Source organism: Dermacentor silvarum, chromosome 1 (genome assembly GCF_013339745.2).
Source record: "Dermacentor silvarum isolate Dsil-2018 chromosome 1, BIME_Dsil_1.4, whole genome shotgun sequence".
Taxonomy (NCBI): Eukaryota; Metazoa; Arthropoda; class Arachnida; order Ixodida; family Ixodidae; genus Dermacentor; species Dermacentor silvarum.
The window spans coordinates 353,184,626-353,207,374 of NC_051154.1; the positions used below are offsets into that span (position 1 = coordinate 353,184,626).

The 22,749-nt window shown below is 48.0% G+C and overlaps 1 protein-coding gene and 1 non-coding gene across 2 annotated transcripts in view; one reads left to right on the forward strand and one right to left on the reverse strand.

The window, feature by feature from the left end:
- Positions 1-22,749, reverse strand: part of LOC119437423 (pituitary homeobox 3-like) — a 111,613-nt gene that overhangs the window by 35,411 nt on the left and 53,453 nt on the right. The window lies entirely within an intron of this gene.
- Positions 6,847-6,919, forward strand: Trnaa-cgc (transfer RNA alanine (anticodon CGC)). The gene has a single exon. It is a non-coding gene; the product is annotated as a tRNA-Ala (tRNA).

The following is a 22,749-nucleotide window of genomic DNA, read 5'->3' on the forward strand; positions in this document are numbered from 1 at the left end:
CACAAGAGCTTGTCTGGGCGGCTGCCCTAAATATTGTGTATTCTTGCACCGTTTAACGCAGTCTTCTCCCTTCTCATTCTCTGTGCACCAGCGCATTATCGATTGCTAGAGGTAGGTTCGCATCTTGATTCAAAACAGCAGTCTGTATACCACGCTATCGCTTAACATTTTTTTCTCTATATAATTGTCTGCATATTGTTTTGCTTTGTTACCACTCTTTTCTCTAGTTTGCTCGGGCCTAGAAGGTAAGTTTAATAAATAAATAAATAAATAAATAAATAAATAAATAAATAAATAATAAATAAATAAATAAATAAATAAATAAATAAATAAATCAGAAGCCTAGTCAGTAGCTGATGCTACAGATTCCCGCCCGAAATGACTTCTATAATATAAAGATCACTGCTAAGCGCGCGCATTACATGAATAACTGAAAAAAAGGATAGGAATACAACTTTTTCTCCGCAGGCTCTGCATGTTGGCATTGCGTACCGGGCGAGTGATTACAGCAAAGCAATAAAGCTAAAGAGATACTATGTTGGCATGTACGGCCAGATTAGACTCCCTGTATAGGGGACCGAAATCAGGACGCTCTGAAGTGGCAAGCCCTGCATAAAGCAGTGCTGACATCCTGATCTCTTAGAAAACTTTCCCTTCCTTTTTTTCCTGTCATATTTCCCCTTTCTCTACTTCTATCCTTGTCTCACCACCCCTTTTCCCTTTCCCCAGTGTACAGGGTAGCCAACCGAAGATACCCCCGGTTTAGTTCCCCGTCTTTCATTTACCGTCGTCTCTTGATCTCCTATATCTCTCAGTAGTTCAAGAATAGATCAGAGATGTGGCTATGCAAGTGCAGTCAGTGGTATATCCGCAAATTCCGGCGATTTGTGCATAGTCATAGGTCTAAGACACAGTCAGCTGACTTCGCGAGACTGCGGAACGTGGCGCCTCGTGTACATGCATCCGGGCGGATACCGCGACTGGTCCATGTAAACCACCAGCCAAAAGAATTTACCAGTATAGTTTACCAGTCTTCAATTTCGAAAATAATATTTATTACGGTCACCGATAATATATAAAAGCACTCCAAAGGGCCTCATATAAATCTCCCTAATACTGAAATGCCGTGAAATTGCACTTATAGGTTCATCCGCCAAATAACCAGCAATGTAAAGCTCTTGTGAAAACTGGTCTTCGCGTGCAAAGGTAAACATGACTTCGTACAGTCACATAGAGAATATGTGGTTTACACGCGTGAACGCACAGAGAATCTTTGTCATGCAGTTCAGAGCTCAGTCAGTGCTTTAAAAAGACGGGATCATTCTAAGAGGGACCCCTGCCCACCGGAATACCATATACGGCAGTTTGCTGCTATGCGTAGTGCTCAGGAGTAAAACACACGACTTATTCTCGGCATCCCACCGTAAGCACCGCAGTGGTTTCTGTTTATTTCCACTGCGAAATTTCGCTTCCAAAAAAAAAAAAAAAAAAAAAAAAAGCTCTTTGAGAAACCAGCACCGAGCTTCGGGCGGCGTCAATACCCCATGCTCTTTATTTTGCCTCCGCATAAAAAAAAAAAGAGAGAGAGAGAGAGAGCAACCAACCACGGAAGCAAGCGTAAAAAAGCAGGAGTAATCATCCGCTCACACATCGCGGCCGGATTCCTAAAGACACAAACGCGTGCAGCTATCGCATTGACAAGTCTAACTCCACACGCTGGTAGCTATACACGCGTCTCTACCGATATGTAGACTCGTTTTCATACATTTGGGAGAGTCGCCTCGCATCCATTTGTCAACCGAACGGTGGGCAGAAACTGCCGGCCTGAAACGTCGACACCAAGCAAGTGTGAGGATGGAGCAAGCAGCCGAGAAAGAAGAAAAAGCAAACAGAGACGGCATCACGCATACGCACTGCCGCATGAAATTGTACGCGTCCTTGTTGAAAATGCCGCAATAGCTACAAAAAAAAATAATAATAAAAATCTGATACAGAGACGCAAAGACGCTTTCCCACTATACTTGGTTCCCATGCAGCCAAGGCGCCCTGTGGCGTGTCGTCCCGTGTAGAACCTTCCCGAATGCGTACAGGGCTGCGGCGTTTCTCTCTCTCTCTCTCTTCATCGTCCTCGCCTGCAAAGCGTGGAAACACGGACTTGCCCCAACGCGCGCCCTTCCCCTGCACGTTAGTCTTCCCCGCGTAGCGTGCCCGGCGAGCGCCCAAGGTGCGAAATATTGGCTCCCCTATTGGAACTGACGTCGGTCGTTGGGACGGCATGGCGTGAGGCCTACCACGAGCGGCGTGCTGCGACGACGGTTGCCCCCCCACCGCATACATCTTCGCAGCAGCGGGAATCGAGCAATATATGCGCTTGCAGCGCCACGCGCTACAACGTCCATGAGCGCGCTTGCACGAGCACGACGGGCACGCGGCCGACAGAAAAGGCGATGCCGTCCACTCTGCGGGTAGCCGCGAGGTGCGTGCAGGAGCGCAGTTATCTGTACGCATAGAGTTCCCTACAATTAAAAAAAATAATAATCATAATAAATAAATAACGGTGGATCCCACGCATGGTGTGGGAATCGGTGATAAGCGAAGCTTTCTTTAATGTCTACTGAAATGTCTTCACTTCTCTTTCATGTCTCTGTAGCTCCTCGCTCTCAATGCACAGACTAGGCCGCTATCTTGTACGCGTTCGAAAAGCCGACGTTCGGTTTCGCCTCACGCGATTGGCCTAGATTGGTATAGGCCGCGATATCGGCGCGGCCTGGCCAATCGCATGAGACGAAACCGAACGTCGGCTTTTCGAACGCTAACTTGTACGCGCTCCAGAGGCTGGTTCCATTTTGTTCACTTCTTTCTCCACACTCGGCTGCTTTGATGTCATCGCCTTCACCTCTCGTTCTGCTTGTCTACCCATTCTGTGGGATTGGCCAACAATGTTGATATATACCCAGTGCCACATACTCAGCTGCGCGGGCGCAGTTGTTGCCCAAGTTGTGTATAATCTGCAAGACAGCATCGGCCTAAGTAACCACAAAGTGAGGCGACAAGGCAGACAAAGCTTTGCTTTAAGATTACTAGAGGGCGCCAGTGTTTACGGGAACCGAAAGCGTGGCAGTTCACCCAGCATGCAGATGATGGGTGTAGCACATGGATTTGACTGAACTTGGTCCTTCTACCTTCAAGAGTGTCGGGTACTTTGCAAATTGATCATTTTCAACAAACATATTATGGGTTAAAAATACAAGAATTCGCAATGCCTATGCGCGTGCGCAGGGATTGTTTCCGTCGCTGGGTTTAGGCAACTATGATTGCTTCGACTTTTAGAAAAATAAAGAACTTCTGAAGCCATAAGCACAAAAAAAATTAGACAAATCCACGTACTACCCATCATTCCAATGGTAGTTGAAGAGTTGCAACGTCAGAGGTCTCTCCAGCAATTTTTGTACGAGACTCTATGTCGTTTTGAAGGCTGGGGCTGACGTAAATTCTCGATGTTTCCAAACTGCCATCACGTCTATTTATTATTTTTTTTTGTGTGTGTGTGTGGGGGGGGGGGGGGGTGAAGGGAGGCAAACTAATAAAGAGCACCCTGTGATACCATCAAGATTTCGAGATTTGAAGACAGTAGTATTCTGAAAGAACCAGCATCTACTCTCTTCAAGCGTTAAGGAAACGTCCGGACATTTCTACTGAGGTTCTTTTTTTTTTTCTTGAATACGAAAGTTATTACCGTACGACTTGGCTGACACAATATGACGTCACGGTGGGTCGGTTCTCCGCGTGCGCTTGTAGACGGCTGTGAGAAAATGTAAAAATAAGACTAACACTGCGGCCTCGAGCGTAAGGGGCCTAACGGCACATACGACCGGAAAATAAGACGTGACGCGTGAAACATAGAGAAACTTATCAGTATACTTGTTGCTGGGCTAGATGGTTGTACTGATTACGGTGTAATGGAACGCGAAATAAAGTGAAGACCAAGACCGGAAAGGACATCACTGGCATTCGAGTGATACTCTTTTTTTTTAACATATAATCTACGTCACTCTATACCGTGACTAATTACACCTCAATAAACACCGAGAGCTTGATAAGCAGGCACAGTGTGACGCGTCCCAAACAACGGGGAATTTCAAAAATAAATATTTTTTTTCCTGCCGTGAATTGCGCGTCAAATAAACATTTTATTACACTAGGCGTTTAAATTGATTTTAACGATCGCAAATTCTTTTTTTAAACGCCATCAGCGGAGAACAATTTCACTCGAGGAGTATATTTTGTGCTGTCTACCACAGGCAACTGTTAGAGATCCCACCCACCCCACCTCCCCCTTAATTAATAAAAAATCACCCTATACAATATGTATATCCTACACCACAGCATATATCTCTCCTGCAGCCATCCTTCATGCATGCAATGTCCCTTGTTTCCGGCATGGTTTAGAATCGCAGAACCAGGAACACTACCAAGAGAAAGAAAAAAAAACTTAGTTTACACAGGTAAGGTTTTTCTAAACATTATTTTCATTTAGTTAGCGGAAAGGGTTCATTGTGTTGCTAAAAAACAAATGAAGCAAAACTTTGCTCGTTTTTTTTTCTCTTTTTAATTTCGCGCCCAACTTCAGCGCCGGTATACTTCAGCATGACGTCACAGATTTCAGTATTTTCTCGTATTTCTCGTATACCGTTGACAAACACACACCGCCGTAAGGTAGGTTAGGAAGCGCATGATACGGAGATAGGGATGGATACTACTGGCATCACCTTCGCGTAATGCGGTATATAATGCGGTTACGACTGTTATTTGATGCGCTATGTTAGGATGTTGCTTTTGATGTTCGTCGGATACGTGCACATATTTCATAATTTCAAATTGTGGAATCTGCAATACCCCCCCCCCCCTTTTTTTTATAATGCCTTGTTGGCGCTGAGGGTACTGTGATAAATAAATAAATAAATAAATAAATAAATAAATAAATAAATAAATAAATAAATAAATAAATAAATAAATAAATAAATAAATAACAGTAGGGGAGTGTCAGGGATAGCAAGCGGAACGCGCAGGATTAAAATTAAAAAGAGAACACACGCACCACGAAGCCCAACCTCCGTATTCATAAATGCGTCTTAACTTCAAGCCCATGCTTGACTTGAACTAAATGACGCCTGGCGTGAATGTGCTAACGACGCTCATTGCGTTTCCCTCGGCGCGTTCACGGCAGGCTTCATTTAGATCAAGTCTATTAAGCATGGGACCCGTTGTGGCGGCTTAACGGCTATGGCGTTGAGATGCTAACCACGAGGTCACGGGATAAAATCCCGGCCGCATTTCGATGCGGGCGAAATGCAAAAACGCCCGTGTGCCGTGCATTGCATGGGTGCCCGTCAAAGATCCCCAGGTGGTGAAAACTAATCCGGACTCCCCCACTATACGGTGTGCATCATAACTATATCTTGGTTTTGGCACGTAACACCTCAGAATCTATCAAAAAAGGGGAAAAAAAAAACGTCAAGAATGGGCTTCAAGTTAAGATGCATTTCCGAATACAGGGGTTAGTCCAGTATCGATTCGAAGCAGACTGAGCGCAGTTGGACGAGCACGGGCGCGTGTATTAAAGCAACAGTTCGTTTGCCTCTGCAACGAACAGTGTAATGTATAGATCACATTATCGAGAGCTTAAACTTCAGACGGCACTGCTCCTGGGATAACAAGACGTGAAACAAAGAGTCGGGGCATCTCGGTGCATAACCGACCCTCTCAGCGCGGGCAAAGCGAAAGCCTTTCCTCCCGTCGCACCTAGCGAGCACGTCCCGAGGCCACAGCCTGTCGCACGCTGCACGGTCGTGTACACAGCCAGGTCGGGAAGCTAGCCGCAGCAACGCTTCCCGGTCCGGGTACGTGCGCTCGTCAAAAGAACAACTCGGGGGTCCGTGGTTTCCCTGGCTGCATGCAGGCAATTCAACGGCCGCCCCTCTGTCGACTGCGCGGCTGAGGCGTGAGCATAACCGCGTGCAAGCGCGCACACGCACAGCAGCGCCTGTCGACGTCGCCCGCGCGTCCGTGGTTGGCGGCGTCCGCGTTGGGCCATCGCCGCCGGGCGTCCCGCGGTGGCGCCGACCGCCTGCCGCGGCGCTGACAGGAAGCGCGAGTCCGGCGACCCCCCGCGGGCCGGGAATATTGGGGCGATCGTATCCCCCCCTCCTCCCCTTAGCGCCTTTCCTTGTGGTGGCTCCCTACTCCCTCGCCTCCTTTCCGTGCCTTCTGCCGCGGTTCGTGCGAGGCGCGAAAGAAGGGCGACAGGAAACGAGAAGGGGACAAGCATGCGGGAGATTGGGGGGTGAGCAAAAGCACACTGCGACTGTACAGCAGCCCTCTGCAACACGCACGCGCATGCACAGTGACCGTTACTTTGCTTATATTCGAAACGAATTGAATATGCAGATAGCGTAACTATACCAACACTTTGCCGTTGTTACCCAGCTTGGGCTATACATATATATATATATATATATATATATACATGCACAGATAGATAGATAGATAGATAGATAGATAGATAGATAGATAGATAGATAGATAGATAGATAGATAGATAGATAGATATGTCAACCATTCCAGGGTTACAACCATAGCAGTTTGTGCCTGTTGGCATGCCAGGGTACAATATTTTGAATAGCGCAAGTGCGAGGGCATAAAAAGAAGGAAAGACAGAGCGCTCTGTCTCTCGCTGTTTTTTTCTTTGTTCCCTCGTGCTTGGCACTATATATTCAAAATCTTTTCCCAAGGTTCGTTCCAGTAGACAGACGTAAGCATATCCTAGAAGGTGCATGACAAAACGGCGCCTCGGTAGCTCAATCGGTAAGAGCCTCGCACGCGCAATGCGAAGACGTGGGTTCGTATCCCACCTGCGGCAAGTTTGTTTTTTCATTCGCTTTCATTGCCAGTTATTTATCATTGGTTTAGTACAATTAGGAACCGCAAATAATTTCCCTATATGCTGTCTTTCGTGTCAATGTTTTTTGGCTTCTTATGACTAATAGAAGGCCTCAGTTTCCTTCGTTATCTTTCACATATATGCAATTCGCGAGACGACGCATAAGCGTCGTAAAATACGTGCATTGACTAAAACACAAGAGTTATCGCACGACCCTTAATTATGCATACACCTTCATATAAAGCTCCCCATTTCTCGTAGCGCGCTGCATCTCGCGAACGGATCGTCAAAAGGCATAAGAGCAGGAGAAGAACTATATAGCTTAAGCACTACCCGTCCTGGTAGCTTAGTAGCTATGGCGTTGCGGTGCTAAGCTTGAGGTAGCAAGTTCGATCCCCGGCCACGATGGCCGCGTTTCGATGGGGGCCAAATGCAAAAACGTTCGTGTACTTTCGTAAACGACAGATGGTCAGAATTACTCCGGAGTCCCCCAATTAACGGCATGCGTGGCATGCCGTGTTTTTGGCACGTAAAACCTCTGAATTGAATTTGTAGCTTGTTCAGGTTCGTGCATGCACGATCTGACTGACTTAACTTTCATGTCAAACAGCGAACACAGACTGTTATATCGCCGTTTTCTACACAAAAATATACCCTGTTGAATAATCGAAAAATAATGACCGTTCCGATAGTCGCCAGCAGATGGCTGGCACACTTCTTGCGAAAGTCTGCTTCTGCGAAGCGGCCGAACTCGAACAGTGCTCTTAACTGGCCTTCCAGCGCGCGCGTGCTAATTACTCGAAGAGGAGTTACTACGAGCGACATTTTTGCATGACCAGACGCTTTGCAAGAATATCGGCGGTAACTACTCCTCGAACGTCTCTGCAGTCAGTCGCGCAGCCACTGTGCAACGCCTACACTGGAAACCCGAGAAACACATCGCCTGGTTGTCGAAAGACCAGCAACAACATAGCACGACAGTGTCTTGCGGCGTTCCCGATGGATGCCGTATGTGCATGCAGTTTCGATAACATGTAAAATAAGAGAGAAAAGAAGAATATTCGGAGAGACCTGCTCAACTTTCAGCAGATATACACATCGTGCACCGATGGCGGTGATGTGTCTGCAGCACATTGTCACTACATGCACTGACATCGAAACGTTCTGCGCGGACAACGTTGAAAGGCTGAAAGGAGATGCTGCAACAGGCGGGATTTCTCGAGCTGATGGTCCACCGCTATTTCATAGTTTACCATCTCGCATCCCATCCCCCAACCCCCCGTGGCCGGTTTCAGCCTGTCCCGAGCACTGTGGCCCGAAACATTATCGGGTGCCCGCGAGCCGTTTCTGCTTTTAAAAAGCGCTCGCGCATCGTCGACGTTGCCGGAGCTCATTTGGGCGCAGCGTCTATTTTAAGGGACGGAGACGCCTGAACCGATGCTGTTTGTGCAACCTTCTTCTATTATAGTTCATTTTATCGTGATGAAGACATCGCGACAATCATTTCATGTTGCGGAGATGAGTGAACGCCGGCAGGCAGTAGCGGGACATGGTTGTATTAACTTGTCTTAAGTTTAGCGTGAGAAGTGTTGCTTGCCTATTTGTATTCGGCCTGCGCGACAAACTGTATTCGGCGCGAAAGCCTCCGTCAGGCTGCTGAGGCTTTCGCTCTTGCTTCGATTTCTCTATATGTACAGAAATAAATAAATAAATAAATAAATAAATAAATAAATAAATAAATAAATAAATAAATAAATAAATAAATAAATAAATAAATAAGAAAAGTAAACACGCGAACAACTCTGACAGCACCTCCATAGACTCCGGCGACCACGCCGACGCCAGCACCATCAAATGGGGTGGAGAAGAAGCCAAAGAAGCCAGATTAGGATGTATGGGAACACAGAGAGAAAATTTGCCGACGACGATTCAACGTGTTAGAGATCCCGAATAAACGTGTTAGAGATGATTAAACGTGCTTGGAAAGAGCGCAGAAAACAACGCATCTCATTAGCACGTCGCAGTATCCATCTAGAGGTAAATGAGAACGTAGTTACCTGGCCCGAGGTCTTGGGCTTTAAGAATTTAGAGAAACGATTAATGAACCTGCGGTGGAGAAGCGTCAAAGATGTATTGGCGGCGTAAAGGCAGGGAACACACAGGATGAAAACACGTTACTTTTTAGAGTAACACTTATTTTTTTTTTTTTCTTTGAGATTCGTTTGCTTGTCAATACAAACCGCGGATCTCAAGGGCTGACAACAAACGTAGCAGAAAGGTAAATATAACGTCTTGAAGGCATCATCCACTACTCCATTTCAAAACGGGATGCTGATAATAAGATCTATTCATCCATCTATCCATCGCAGCTCGGAGTAAGGAGAGTGTTCGTGAAGGCGGCGGAGAAGGAGTGAACGTATACGTCGAAGGGCGAGATTAAACGCTGTGACGGTGAAGGAATATCTCGTGAAGATGGACGGAAATGCTCGGCGCATATCTCGGTATTAGCAGCTATTATCTATAAAACAAGACAACCGCGTCCGCTAACACAACCTCTGCACGTTTGGCCAGTCTGACGTCGTTGTCTTAAATTACAAGCACCAGAGCCCCGCTAACGCACCAGTATAAAGAGGGCGTTCAAAGTTAGAACAGCAAAGATATGGCAGGAACAGTGTATGGTTGCTCATCGGCGTTATTCATTCAGGCCGGGACAACATACTGAAGGCAAGTAAATGAAGTAGCAACGGATTCTAATCACTTTAGAAAGTTCAAAGCGATTGTTGCACCCACAAATACATTATTCAACCTTAATCAACGCTGAAAGTGAGAACAGCTTATTTAGTTTGTGGAATCGTTGAGCAAGGACTGCGACAAGAATTTGACAACGCCGTGACGTCCCTCAACAGGCAAGCCCAGGTGAGCCACACAAACGTGAAGTTGGCTTCTTTACACTGCCATAATTCTTGCAGCAGTGGTGCAGAGCTCGTGGCAGGTGTGCCTATGGACAGCCTGTTGATAGAAGCATATTTTCAGTCAAGGAGGGGGAGGGGAACACCGCCTTTTTTCCTCCTAGATCAGTTACTGAAGCTGTAATAGGGCGCGTCTCAACTTTGTAATAAAGCTATAAGAGGTAATGTCCGTAGTCCAAAAGACCCCCTTAATTCACGAGTTCTTGGTAATAATTTCGGGCGTAACCGTTTATAGGAGCAGAAAGAAAATTCGTTGCTTGAAAGCTCCGGGGATATAGGGATCTTCACTTTTCTTGGCTTGAAGAGCGCCAGACATGCTGCAGGGGTCATGCGGCAGATCTGATCACTCGCGGAGAGCCTTCAAAGTTTCAACATACTGCAACCATGCTCACCTGTTTGACAGTGTGCACAGTCACCGGCTATGACGTAATCACATCCACGGCACAGCGACCCCCTAATGTTTAAGCTCCGCGCGGTGTTTGTACTTATTCAAGCAGCGTCCCGAGAGTCACTGTGCGTGCCTGCGGCGTACGTGTCCAAGGCCAGACTCGATATCAGTTCGCACAATGCAGACAAGACGCTGCTCGAAGTATAGCTGGCTGATGCTCATGGACGTTGCCTTACTGCCTGCACTTACTGCGCCTGCACATACGCCTCTGTAACGGAGCTGCCAGACTACTTGGAAGTAATGGTAGGGTTTCCTTTACAGGAACACACCACTATCAGTTAGCACACGCCACTTAGCATTGACTGGGTAACCAGCTCGTGAAGCGAATCATGTTTGGCGTAGAGGCCAAGCAGTGAAGATTATAGAAGATTTGTAATGTCTCCACCTTGAAGGGCAACTCGGGCGATCTTAAAAATGTCCACTGACCTTAAACATTTTTGAACATATTGCACTCTTTTGCACTCTGGTTATCTGTGCCAAACCCACTAGAGCTTGTCCAACTTCTGTTACTTTTCCTTTGATGCATCGAGACATATATTATAACAGTATTTTCTTCAAATTCATACCTACTACTTAACTATATTTTTACTATCTGCTCGGTTTGGCCTCATTGGCCAACATCTAGCTCAGAAGAACCACTCATAAATAATTACCTACATTACCAGTTGTCGAAGAAGCACTCTTTCTTTCTCTTATTACATTACTTTATCATCCTGTCAATGTTGTTATTCTACTGATCGTTTAGCATCATTGGTAGTCGTAATATTGGCAACAGTGACAATATTAGCAATAGTAGTCCTGGTAAACAGCAAGACACACTCACTGTTGTAGCCGAAGACAGGTCATTAGCTTCCGCGCTACAACCTATTTGAGTATGTGCATGCGCGCGCGGTTACCAACTGAGCGTGGCCCACCACTAAGGTGCCAAGACTGCTCCAGCCTCGTCAACCTCTCTGACAATAGTGAAGGGGGGAGGAGAATGTGCTAAAATAAGTACGTTTCAACATCGACTCCGCTCTCGCGGTCCCGTTTTTACTGGGCGTAAGTGAACCCTCTGAAATGATTGAAAAGGGCTGACTGCTCTCATTAGGAGGTTCCACCGAGATTAAGACTAGCATTCGCAGTGGTATACTTCCACAACACTTGGGAAGTGTCACTGTTTGCCACTTGAAGTTTGCAGTAAGCCATGCAACAACTTCGGGTCTTTAATACAATTAGCATTCTTTGGGAACGTCGCGGAGTTTGCAGTATGTTTGTTTGCGGTTGCTTTTGATGTGGGTAGCGTCCTTAAATCAATAGCGCGTGCCTGCGACGGGGCATGAGCCAGGGTTTGCACCGTGCCGCATAAGCGAGCAGTGGTAGAAGAAACAGAAGCGGAATTGACGCCTGCAATGGCCAGTCCCGCGTAGTGGACATGTGTCATAGTTGAGGTTCATCATCATGATCATTGTCTATCTCCATGCGTGGGCACGCGCATTATACAGAAAGGAGGAGAAGAGGAGAACGCGATACACACCACAATAGTTGCCTCTCTTAAAAGTTTCACAGATTTAGTTTAAAGATACCTTACATTTATTTTAAACTTACACCGGCCGACTGTTGGAAGATACCCTACAGTCGGTATGTGCCACAGTTCTTGAGATCATTATAATCATCTTCTTCATATCATGCAGGAGGAGCCCTTTCAGACTCCTTCGAGGCTTCTTTATTGGGCTTTAGCCACAGGAACATCTGCGTGGTCATTTGTGACTATTTCTGTGACACAAAAAGGCTATATCAATAATTGGATAGCTCATTAAATCGCTGATTGTGTGTTCGAAATTATTATAATACCACCACAAAAATGCTGTTCATATACAATTACAATTCTTTTTATTTCTGTATGTGCCAGGTAAATCAATTTCCTAATTATAACCCTGATTTACTTTTTCGTTTAGCTTTTTCTCTCTCCCCCTTCCCTTTAAACTTTAACCGCCGGATTCTTGGCCAATCCCCCGTATAGTGGGTAAGCGCCCCAAGTGAGGACCAAGCAAGCAAGAATCTCTTTGCACACGTCACCTGATTCCTGGTAAATCACCCACAGTTGGAGTGCGCCACTGTTCCCGAGGAAAACAAAATGAGTACCACAGGCGTGCTGAACCCGACGCTGGTGATCGTACTGGGCATCTTCTACGGCTGCCTCAAGCACCTGGTGGAGTGGGCCGCGCTCGTCGCGTTCCCCTGGTGCGACCACCCGACGCGCTGCTTCAACTACGCCGAGGAGCTAGCCGCCAGCCTGGACCACAGGGTGGACCCGTGCGACAACCTGTACGAGCACGTGTGCTCCCGCTGGGACCGCGTGCACCCAGTCATGCCATCGGGCCAGTTCTCGCTGCTCCAGGGGCGCATCTCGGCCTTCACGTTCGAACTGGTGGAACGGCCGGCGGGCTCCCTAAAGCCCGACTCCGTCCGCAGGAGCGTGGTTGCCTACCAGGCCTGCCGCAAGGTGCACGACGAACAGCGAGACGACATCAAGGTATATACCGAAAGGTTTACCACCCCTAATGCCAGAGCCTATAAAACCGTGAAACGTGTGTAAAAAGTCATGCGAGCAATGACCAGAAGTTCTCAAATCAAACCTTTATTTCGACACCAAATGTCGGGAAACGCAAAAAAAAAAGACGAACTTCGCTTGACAAAGACCTGTGCCCCATATAAGCATGGCAAAGTGGGGCATGCGAATGCATATATTGTTTTGAGTGTATGTCATAGTAACGTACATGATTCATACGTAACACAGGTATATTATTATCATACATGAAATGTAGAATACGTCCAACTGAATGGTTATTGAATTAGGGAAAGCAAAAAAAAAAAAGAGAAAAACGGAAGATGAGGCACTACCTTATTCATAGAGAGAGGGGCTATTGTGTAGGTACTCACATGGTTATCTGACGAGGAGAACAAGTGTAAAGGCCTACGTACACATCACTCCGCGGATATATTTGTCAAGAAATATAGCAAACAAGTAAGCGAAACTAGGAAATGTTTATCTTTTGTTGCCACTTTTTCTAAAACCGTCACATCTGGGGAAAGCCCTACTACTCCCTTATCGTCCCTCATTTCCAAATGAGGCTTTACCCTACCTTCTTATAGCCTAAGGAAAAAGATCGCCGGTAGTCGTGCTGTGCACTCACGATTAAACGTAAGCTGATAAGCGACGCGCAACTAATATTGTTCGCTTCATTTTAATTTGTGACTGTAAGTCTTTATGCCTTCCTTGTGTAAATGCTAGCTAACTGATATTGGATTTCTTTAGTGTGGTACGTGAATGCGAGTACTGAGTGTTTGAGTGGCAAGTGTAACCTAAGTGATACTGCTTCCGAAATGGCATCTTCGGCTAGTTATTGTTCGATATAGCGCACTGGTAGCGCTATATATACAATGTTTGTGCAAGGCAGCAGTCATACTTTATTACGGGACAAATTCAGCTCTGGTACACACAATGAAGCATGATCATTACTGCTAGAACTCGGCTGTCGACGAAATGCTGGCTTCAGTGCTGTCTTTCAAGAACTTATATGCTCAACACTTTCAACCAGAACAGTAGAAGATGCCATCAGCCAGACTTGTCAATGCCAGTGGCGTTGCCGAGTCGTTTAAGGCACTGGTTTTGAAACCACAGTGGATATGGGCGTCGTTTTGCAGAGCACGAGGTCGTGGGCTCGACTACCAACGGCGGCAGACGCATTTAGATAAACTAGAAAGAAAAAGCGGTTGTGTACCATGCTGTAAATGCAAGCCTCCAGAAACCTCCAGAAAAAAAAAAATAAACCACGATCTGATTATGAGGCATGCCGAAGTAGAGGGCTCCTAATGATTAAATACAATTTGACAATTAAAATAAATTTTGACCTCTTGCGGTTTAATTAATGACCAACTGAGGTTAATTTGACCACCTTGTACACGGGCGCTCTTGCATTCCTTCCCCATCGGAATGCGGCCGCAGCCTAACGCCATATCCACTGGGCTACCACGGCGGGTATACACGCCCCAGGTGATCAAAGTTAGTCAGAACGAGAAATCACAAGGTGCGTCTGTGCCGGCCAAACACAACAAGAAAAGATACGATAGCCGAAACGCCAGCGAAATGACCTATAACGCTCTTTAGTGCTAACTTATTGCGAAGTCGGCCGCTGACTCGCTGGCGTCAGCTTTGACTCCCCGAGCACTGCGCAGTTTTAGTGGGTCAGACCGGGACAGACCGTCGAATGGGATCGCCACACAAGCCCGCTTTCATTTTCGCGTTCGCTCGTAGGTTCTCTTCGACGTGTTCAAGAAGTTCAACTTCGCGTGGCCCTCACTCACGCTTCCAAGTGACTTCGACGTGATGGACTTTCTGCTGGGCATTCCCCTCGAATATGGGCTCGCGACGCCGTTCCTGCTTACGCTGCAGCCCTATCTGAAGACGGACAAGAGGTACGGCTTAACGCTCGAGTTCTCGTTCGTCGAGCACAATGAAACATTCCAGGCGAAGCTTGTGAAGCGCTGCTTACCGAGCATAGCACCTTCGGCGGATAAAGTGTCGCAGGTGGCGCGACGCGTGCAAGGCGTGTACCAAGATCTGTACACAATCGTCGTGAATCTGTTCCCCGCTGGGCGGGTGTTGCGCAACTACAGCACAGTCGAAGACCTGGCCAGCGGCCTGATGGAGCCGGCGGACCTGAATGGCTGGTTGAGGACCATCAACAAGCACCTGCCTCCGGACAGAGCGATCGACAAGGATGAATACGTGTACGCGTTCTGCAACTCCAGCCTGCTGCTGGGCGAACTGCTGCGCTCAACCAGGTCGTCGGACTACGTGGACCTGGTCCTGTTCGGCGGTTGGACGATGATCCTGCAGCTGCACACGGGAGCGTCATACCCGCTCATGAAGTGCTTCTACAGTACACATGCCATGATCAGGTCGGCCACGGGCTGCTTGGAGTTCGTCAACGAGGTGCGATATCCTCTTTTCGTTTCACTGTAGAAACTGAGCTTAGTTTTTGTTTGCTCCGTGTGGCACATAAGATACACACCGTCTCTAGTCCCGCCATATCCGACCGGGTTTTTTGCGTTCTAAAACTTACAGGAGGCGTAAGTAGCAGCATATTGTCGTGTTTCTCTTACACTGTGTGACTGGACCCGTAGGCGCCGACTACGGGGGGAGGGGGGTGGGGCTCCGGGGCCCGAGCCCCCTCAGGAGTTTTCCGGGAGGGACACATTTCGTTGGCACATCTTGTGACCCTTCGTTGAATTAATGCGCTCGGAACTCTTCGGATGCGTGGCACGGCTCTGCGTATGTGCTGGCGCAAAGATGTTAATCACACCGACGTAATATTCGCAAAAGCATTTAAGCTCATACTGCGTAAACGAGGAAAAACTTCCAGTATAAAAAAGGAATTCACCGCCCATGCACCCCGTACAGAGGGTAAACCTAGCTGCTCTTCACGTTCACAGTAAGAGTGGCACGTCCACGTCAGCCCAAAATCTCTGTGTTGCTGTCTGAGTTATGCGACAATAAAAATGCATTTTACCGCAAGCTGCCAGATTCCGTATGGTTGGATGTTGCAGCGACACATACGTCAAAGGACACAGCAGAACCCGTCGTTGCGCCCCTGCTGGCACGTTTCATATATTGAATGAAGTATGCTATTGTCTGCGCGACGTGCCGATCACCTGCATCTCAGGCTTTACTAAGTTAATGAATCAAGACATGAGTCAAACGTCTCCATGCTTTTTCCTGCATCCCCTTACAGTGCTTGTTTCCATTTCACTCTTCAGCTGTTCTGACACCAACGGCGCAAAGAAAATAGAGACTTCTCCCCTCGTCCCGCATAAGCGCCTGCAGTGTCGAAATATATCGATTATTCATAAGCCTGAGACGGAAACGAACTTATTACTGCAATATATCAATCTGTATTTACCTAATCAAACACTTCTGAGGGTATACTTTCTTCCTTCTCAAGTTTGGCTTTCTACCAGGACGTCGGTTTGGCCAATATTGCGTAACGAACAGTGCAGCACATTTCGGCGTTTGTTACATTCGTAAGAACCACGCACGTGTTGAGGCTAATGGACGTTCGCATCCAGGTTGCAGCGTACGCCCTTGGACGCCTGCTCGCCGACGGGCTGCATCTGTACGAGGCCAGCACAGCTGCCCAGAAGACCTGGTTTGCCTTGCGCAACAGCACGCAGCGCAACTTCGCCAGCCTCAGCTGGATGGACAAAACGACGGCCGCCGGCGCCGCTAACTACGTCGAGCAGCTTAAATCGGTCGTGTCCATACCGGCGCATCTCAGGAGCGACGAGGCGCTCGATGAGTTCCACGACTACCTACCGGAGTTCTCGCAGCCCTTCCTGGCGTCGTACTTGGACGCGGCTGGTCGTCGACAGGACAAGTACAAGCGGCTGCTCAGGCCGAACGCCAGCGTCGTCGTGCACCGCGAAGACATCGCTCTGCCAATGGTCAGCGTGAACGCGTACTACATGCCAGTCAACCACCTCATGGTCATCCCGACGGCCATCATAGCGCCCCCGTTCGTGACGCTATCGATGCCCGAAGCGGTGAACTACGGATCCATAGGCAAAGTGCTCGGCCACGAGCTCACGCACAGCTTCGACCCGCGGCTGGGCAACACCAGCAGGACGGGCGACGCCATCAAATGGTGGAGCAGGGGATCGTACGAGAACTTCACCAGGCTGCTCAGCTGTGTGCAGGATCAGCTGCTGGACTACACCGGGGACGCCGTGCACGCCGGAAGCGCCTTGTCGGAGACCTTCGCCGACACGGCCGGAACGGAGAAGGCGTACCTGGCGTACGAGACGCTGCCGCCGCAACGGGGCCTGTTGGGCTACACGCAGGAGCAGTTCTTCTTCGTCGCGTCCTGCTTCGAGTTCTGCTCGCAAAAGGCGTATCACTACCGGAGCACGGGCCTTTACCCAGCCGTGGTGCTGCGCTGCAACCTGCCGGCCGCCAACCAGCCGCGCTTCGCCGCCGCCTTTCAATGCCCGGAGGGAGCCCCGCTCAATCCGGCCAAACGCTGCCGCTTCCACTGAGCCATTTCCGTTTTTCTCTCCGAGACTTTTCTTGTTTCCTCGGTCATCGGGTTCCACTTGACGCGAACCCGAGCTGAAAGGGTCTTTGTGCATCATTTAAAAACAAACTTGCTAGCAAATTGTGGCACGCTGCTGTTATCGTGTCACTGTGCTTAAAAAATACAGGTATAGCTGCATTTACTGTCTTCCGCATAGGTTTGTCATATGTACACTGCAGCGGAAAAAGATTAGCACAAGTGACCGATCACCCGAGCAGATATATTGCGGCACGCGATGTTGTTGTTCGCTAGCACGCCGAAAACGAGAGTACCAAGCACCACCTCTCTGAAACATGAATCATGTGGCAACCTAAATACCAATGTTCACGGGAACAAGAGCGCCGCGTACCGCAATTTCCCTGCTGCGGTCATCGGCCACTTGTGCTAATCTTTTTCCGCTGCAGTTGTACCTTGCATGATGCCCATTTCCCGTGATGTTTGATTGGGATAGTTCTTTCGGAATGAAATCCCTTAAGCATACCAAAATGCCGCAACCTGAACGTTGCTTTATACAAAAAATTCCGGTGAATGAAGTCTGTTGATAGGAAAGCGTGACCAATTTTATTTGCTAATGTATGGTACACCCGTATCCAGTTATCTGCACACCGACTTGCATTGGCCTGTTTCGCTGCGATCTAAAACGGAAGCGTGTTTTTCGCGCCTTTTTGGTAGTCATTCCACATCATCGATGATCAATGTGCGAAGATTGATTTCTTTCTCGTCTCATAATTTCCCTGGAAATATGTTTCACCTCGCGCGTTCACGGATCGCGCCTATGCGTTGCGTTCAGTGCATTACTCAGCTGGTTTGCTGTTCGGTGATGAGCTGGTGTTTTCGCCCGAGTTCGACATGATTTTTCATTATCTTCTTCAATATACACATTTAAATACTTCGTTTCTTGCGTGAAAGACATAAGAGTACCCTTGTTAGCATAAACTATTCCATTCTTTTTACTGTAGAAAGCTCCCGATATAATTTCTATGAATTATCATAGTGAAGGGTGGCACTTCATCAAACAAGCACCATTTCTGTGAATTAATGCGAAGTATACTTTGCCTCATACCATTCACATTGCCGTAGGATGGTTCCTGTTTCGCATTGTCTTCGGCGTGTTCAATTAAAATAATAATAATAATAATAATAATAATAATAATAATAATAATAATAATAATAATAATAATAATAAAGGCATGTCCGATCGTCAGCACTATAGATCCCTATGATCTACCCATTAGACCACAATCACCCCCTTCTTCCCTTAAATACATCGCATACAAAACTCATAATAAATTACCGAGAGAACATCGCGACACAATCAACACTCGGGTAAACACAACCATGCGTCCAACAATTCACACAGACTATTGTTTATATCAACGGCATAGCAACAATACCAGGATCACAAGACTTATTAACATACACTGACGACATGAACATTTTCTATACAGGAGAAACTAAATGTTTAGAGAAACCAGTGAAAACATATCTTGTGAAGTTGCTTAATACTGCGTAAGGCTAAATATAACCATAACAAAATATGCAATTTTTAAACCAAGAAACAAGAAAGATCCTCGCCAGATCACTATTAAATATTACGATACCTTACTTTCTCAAGCAAAGGAACAAACATTTCTCAGTGTTTTGGTTTTCTGAAGGATCGTCCTGGAGAGTTGATGTCGACAATCTGGGGGGAGACCTTTCCCAGGTAGTCGGCAGTTTACATAGCATACAACATTCCACGCCCACATGGTTAAAAAAAAATCGTACTATATACTCATTATTCTACTCCAAGTTAGGCTACGCCTAATGAGTGTGGGGACAACAACACACACGAACTAAAAAAGGCTGGCACAATAACAAAAAAGAATACTACGCATATTGAAAACTATTGCGGCCACGTTATATAGAAAGTTAAGCACAAATTCCTTTTTTTTTTAAGTACAACATGTTGAAAGCAAATCAAATATATTATATGAGGCTTGCGGAGACTACACATAAGTACAAGCTCTACGGTGAGGTTTCTAACAGCACTAGTGGATGCGACATTCGTAATCCGAAGAAAAAACAACTCTTAATCAGAACCAACTATGGGCGGCGGACATCGCGTTTTCAAGCAACTATAAGGTGGTGAATGGGGGTGTTATTAACTTTGACTTTAACAAACCATTAGTTAGTATGAAGAAAGAGTGAAGAAGGTTATTAATAGGGAACAGCATTGCTTTTACTTTATAAAGAAAAGGTGAATGTTTGAAAAGGTGCCCTTACTGGGGTGCGAGAAAGGTCTATATGAAAGAACACGTTCTCTGTGGGCCCATATACCTCGCTTGATTAGCTCGATGTAATTGCAACTTTTGAGACTCGCACTGCTCAGCATATATATGTGAGACGGTTTTGACCCTCTCGGTGGTTCATGGTCGGTTGCCAGCGTGTCCGGGGCCACTGCTTCCCCGGCATGTGCTGCTTGGGCTGCTGGAAGTCACAAAGGGCCACGGTACACGTAACGGAGTGAGCACTAGGCGTGTGCTTGGCAGTGCTTTACAGCTTAGTCTTTGTGCTCTTTAGGACGCAGCGTCACGCCGATCCCAGTCCATTGCTCTGAAGCACGAGTAGCATCCAATGGCGAAAACCCAGAAACGTGCCGTGCGCGCACTTTTTGGTGCATAATTGACAACTAATTGTGCACAACAAAACAAACAATAATCGCCTCTTGTGTCAATCTCTCTGCAAGTCAGACTTCAATCTTACGAATGAGCGAGGTATATCACCCACGCGTCTAAATAAGGTCTGTGCACCGCCACATTATGTCTACCGTCCCGGCATGGTCGTGCAGTGCTCCACAAAACGGAACGACGACCCTTCAACCGGCGTCATTCAACGCTAGCTTTGGCGCCAGGCTTATCTTCGAAGAGAACCGCAAGCGCTACCGCCATCATTCGCGTTTATTCTTTCTCGGCCGCGGAGTGCGCGTAAATTCGTTTGCATCGCCGCACTGACACGAGCAGCGCTCGCCCTCGGCAAAACGCGCGCAAGCTGCGACGACAGCCAGCTCCAGTGTTGGGAATGGCGATGCCCGCGTATGTGGCGGCCACGCGGCCGGCAGACGCAGCTCCCGCGCCACGTGCGCTCCGCAAACGGCGCACGTCACATATCATTTCGCCGCCCTGACATGCGGCCTGGCGGCGCGAAGCGCGAAAATAGGTACAGCGCCTCCTCCCTGCTCTTTCAACCGCTGTCGCTGCCCTGAGGAACGGACACGTCGAGCGGTTCGCTCGCCACCTAGCGTATATAAAGCGAGGGCCGCCGCAGTTGCGCGCAGCCCTCCGGAAGGCACATCAGCGGCCGGACCGTTATCTAGAGAGTCTCGGAACGCTTCCCCGGAGCCCTTGCTTCACAGTGGATTCCGTCTTGGGGACAAACAAAATTCGAGTCTTCCGCATATTATCCGGAAGCGACGGCTCCCGAAAAGAAATTCGACTGGTCCGCTGAACCGCTCGCGGGAAGAAGTCGCAGTAGTAGAGCGAGCGCAATACAGAAACGCGTGCTCCCAAACACGCGGAACGCCGCTGCCGTGCGTCCTTTATCGGCCGCGGCCGCTGCACCCAATTGGCGGGACGGCGGCGAGGGCACGGCCGGCAGTCGCCATCAGTCAGTGGCGACTGCGGCGTCATCCGACCCTGCAGTATGGCCCCGCGGGGCGCCGCGGCGAGGTGGCGACGGCGCACTGTACGCGAGCGGCGCGCACGTTCCGCGCCAGCGCCGTCCGTCGATGACAGCGGCCTCCCGCGTTTCTCCCGCGGCGCCCTGGGGGCCGCCGGCGCGGCTTCGCTGAGCTTCGGGCGGCGCGAATTTTCGGTGCGGCCCTGCGAAGGCAGTGTGCCCGCTGCGCCCGGCGGCGTGCGGCGCCCCCAACCGTATACTATACGAGAAGGCCTCGTTCTCCCGAATCTCGACGTTGCACGCAGCGATGCTGTGAGCGCGACAACGCGCGCATCTTGCTGCGGCAGTATTTCATTGTGCTTTTTTTTTCCTTCGCTGCCACCCGCCTGTCTATCAAGCGCGTGCGCGCGCCCGGTCGGCCGCTTGGGTGGCGTGATGAAACTCGAGCGGTAGGAACACCTGTTCGCGTCCGTATGTTCGACGATAGCCCCTTTTGCGTGAGACTGTATACGTGGTCGGGCGCTGGGATCGACTACGCGATGCCTCGGAGAAGCAGCAGCACGCGAAGTATGGGCCCGCCCGCAACAAAGCAATGACCCATCGTATGTAGCTGCATTCATGCAGTCTCAATGCACAGGGTAGCATATCATTCAGTTTACTCTGAGCACTCTTTATTTGCCCAAGCCATGCATGCGCAACACTTGTCAGGAGGCATCTGCAAGCGCACATACACTACCAAATTCACCTGCATGCGTCATGGCCTCTCCTGTTGCCAAAACTGTACCATTAGTGAGTGCTAGCTTATATACAAGGTGTTTCAACGAACACTTTCAAAATTTATTTAAGGTTGCCTGTGGCTGATAGCCCACTTCTAGTTAATGAGCTGGTCTACTCGAAGAGGCGGACATTACTTGCACAAAATATTTAAATGCATAGTCGAATAATTAACAGAAATTCACTAAATAAGTTTTTAACTAATTGCCTGATGGCCCATATTGCAATTTATAAATTGTAGCCGTGGAGTTCACAAGGCGGATCCACTTAGAAATAATTCTCAGGATGACACCAGTTTCGAGATATTAATTCCCGAACTTTGCAGAGAAATGCATTGGCGTTCCAGTTAATTTTGTGCTTTAATGCATAAAGCGACGTTTTGTTAAGAACCTAACTGGAACGCCAATGCATTTCTCCGCAAAGTTCGGGAATTAATATCTCGAAACTGGTGTCATCCCGAGAATTCGTTCCAAGTGAATCCGCCTTGCGAACTCCACGGCTACAATTTGTAAATTGCAATATGGACCATCAGGCAATTAGTTAAAAACTTAATTAGTGAATTTCTCTTAATTATTCGATTATGCATTTCTGTTAATTATTGATTATGCATGAAGAGGCGGACATTACTTGCACAATTTCTTGTGCAAGTAATGTCCGCCTCTTCGAGTAGACCAGCTCATTAACTAGAATTGGGCTATCTGCCACAGGCAACCTCTAAGGATTTTTGAAAGTGTTCGCTGAAACACCCTGTATATATGATATATACATTTAATGAAATACCTGAAAACCAGAGGCGTGACCTGGGAGCGGCAGCGCTGTTTGTGAAGTCCTGCGCCGCTATTTACA